Genomic DNA, 3,295 nt, shown 5'->3' with positions numbered 1-3,295 from the left:
ATTTTTAATACATGTAATTGTTACTTTCTCGGTATCGTTTCGTATTTGGTTATATAGGGGTGGGGCTATAGTTTGACCCAGTTTGCGTGGACTGTGAAGTACGTGAATATCATTATAAGCTGGTTTGATTATGAAACAGGAAATATAAACCAAAGCTGTACTGTCAGACGTCTAGCGCAATTAAAACAATGCCCAAGTACCCAAGCTGTACAAATCTATAGAAAAACGTGTTTTTATTTATTGTTTTTGCCATAAATACAAGTGATTGGGCATCATGTTTATCATTCTATCCATGCTTCCTTTGCAAGTATGTCCTCTCCTGTCGCTGCTGGTCAGATCAATTCTATCCGAAACTATTTTATATTGTCACCAAATCAACCACCACGCCAGCCACAGCCACGGAAGTTATTCCCAGTTTTCAAGAAAAAAGTTTGCCGTACCAAACTTGGTAAACAATTGTACAAGTGATTCGAGTGTTGGGTCAGACACTGAGAGTGCTACCAAATCCGTCTTCAGGCATCGCTACGCATTGTCAGTGAAACGTGACTTCAGGCATTGCTACACATTGTCGATGAAACGTCGAATCGTCGTATTTATTTGACATTTGTTATTCCCATAACAGTATTTTTACAGAATAAATTAACTGCAATGATACATCATTAATAATTACTTGTCTGTTTTGGTTGTGTGTGTGTGTTTGCCTATCCCCTTCCCTATTTCACAATGAAAAAGTTTGATGACCCTGGTTTAAGAGCCACTGGCTACAGGGTTGTCAACATGTTACCTCAAATAAGCACCACCCAGAAATGAATGTGTTACAAAGTGGCTCTTATTTGAGGGTTTTTAAGGTAGTACCTGAGATATCGGTGTGAAAGTTGGAAATTGGTTAATTAGGTGATTAATAGGCACAAATATTTACCAAAAACTAATTGGGTCTCTGCATAATTTTAGATTCATTGAAATGTGATGATTAGTACTTTAGATATCAGCAGAAAAGCTGAAAATTAATTATGCAAATTAGGTAATTAATATGCACAATTATTTACCCTGAAACTAATCAGGTCTCTGCATAGTCCTAAAAGATCTATGTACCAAGTTTCATTGAAATGCGATGATTAGTACTTGAGATACCTGTGGAAAAGCTGAACATTAACTAATTATGCAAATTAGGTGATTAATATGCACAAATATTTATCCGAAACAATCAATCTCTGCATAGTCCTTGAGTATGTAAGTACCAAGTTTCATTGAAATGTAATGCTCACTACTTATATCAAAAGCTGAAAATTAATTAATTATGCAAATTAGGTAATTAATATGTACTGATATTACCATAAAAACTATCAGGTCTGTGCAGTGTCATATGACATCTATGTACCAAGTTTCATTGAAATGTGATGATTAGTACTTGAGATATCAGTGGAAAAACCGAAAATTGACTAATCATTATGCAAATTAGGTAATTAGTATCCACGGATTATTACCAAAAACTAATCAAAACCTAGCATTAGTTCAGAAAATCTATGTACCAAGTTTCATTAAAATCCAATGAGTGGTTGTTTAGATATCAGTGGAACAGTCATGGAACCACTAAAAAATAGCTAATTGTCATGCAAATTAGGTAATTAATATGCATGGATTTTTACCAAAAACTAATCAAATCTGCGCATATGTTCAGAGCATCCATGTACCAAGTTTCATCAAAATCCAATGAGTGGTTCTTTAGATATCAGTGGAACAGTCATAGAACAGCTAAAAATTAGCTAATTATCATGCAAATTAGGTAAATAACGAGCATGGATTTTAATCAAAACCTAATCAAAACCTAGCATTAGTTCAGAGCATCTATGTACCAAGTTTCATCAAAATCCAATGAGTGGTTCTTTAGATATCAGTGGAACAGTCATAGAACAGCTAAAAATTAGCTAATTATCATGCAAATTAGGTAATTAACGAGCATGGATTTTTACCAAAACCTAATCAAATCTGCGCATTGGCCCAGAGCATCTATGCACCAAGTTTCATCAAAAACCGATGTATGGTTCTTGAGATAGCAGTGGAACAGTCGGACACACACACACACATACAGACACACTAACTGCAAAGACTCCCATTTTGTGCTTCGCACATGGGAGTCAAAAATGGACCATTTTCAGGTTTTTCCAAATCTAGCATGGCTGCTACACCATAAAGATTTTCAAAGCATTTTATAAATTAATTTCAAATGATTTCCTGATATACGGTAGTGCAAAGGCTAATGATGCTGTAAGAAAACAAACGTCACTGAGACCCAGCAAGTATGTTATATTTAATACTTCTGGCCATCAAACCACGTGATTAATTACAACTCGGGAAGATAAGTGTACCAGTTCACAATAGCAACTATCAGAATAGCAAATTTAAAACAATTTTCTCAAATTGAAGTGAAATTCTGGAAGGAGGATCAACTTGAATGATAGCAGTTGGTCTAAGCCCCTTGACGTAGACCCCCCCCCCAAATAAAAGTAGACCAAAATAAGAGCCTTGGGGTACGTCACAATGTACAGGTGTCCACTCAAAGTAGGATTTTTTATAGCCACGTTATTGAACTGATTATGAAGGTATAACGCGAGCCATTTGTAGAAATTACTGAAAATGATAACTTATGTAAATTGGTGACACATGACCACTTTGCACAACACTGTGTTGTCTCTGTGAGATAAAACTGGAATCGTGGTGTTCCAGAGATTCATCGGCGGGAGATTCACAAAAAAAATTAGGACATTGAGATCGAAAATGAATTTTTTGCGTTTATCCTATAATTTTTGAAATTATTTGTTTTTAATAGCCTCAAATAGCGTGGAAGTGACCATCATTAAGAGTAACATTTAAAATGTGCGTTTTATTTTGCAGCATGCGTGTCAAGTTCCAATCCCCGGATTAGAGACTGCAATCCGAACAGTGAGACGGAGGATTGGTTGGTTGGCAAAACCGCAATCTGATTAAAATCTTATGTAGTGTACGGGCTTTAATTATTTTGGCCATAAACTTATTTTAATTTAATTTTTTATTACTTTTGTTATTAATGCCTTTTTATTTTATTATTATTTTATTTTGATTTTTTTTTTTTTTTAATTCCGCCCTACATACATCTGATCCGACGCCTATGTAAGTCCCGTTCAAATCTCGCGTAAGTAACAGCCAATCACAGCCCCCTTTTATACAGGCTGTCGGTTGCTTACTTTTCTGTGTAGCGATACTCTACAGGTAATCTTTCTGTACATTATATTTTGCCCACTTGAATAAACCATTAATA

This window comes from Saccoglossus kowalevskii, chromosome 14 (genome assembly GCF_978046115.1).
Source record: "Saccoglossus kowalevskii chromosome 14, keSacKowa6.1, whole genome shotgun sequence".
NCBI lineage: Eukaryota > Metazoa > Hemichordata > Enteropneusta > Harrimaniidae > Saccoglossus > Saccoglossus kowalevskii.
The sequence above is the reverse complement of the archived record's forward strand: the minus strand, read 5'-3'. Positions refer to the sequence as shown.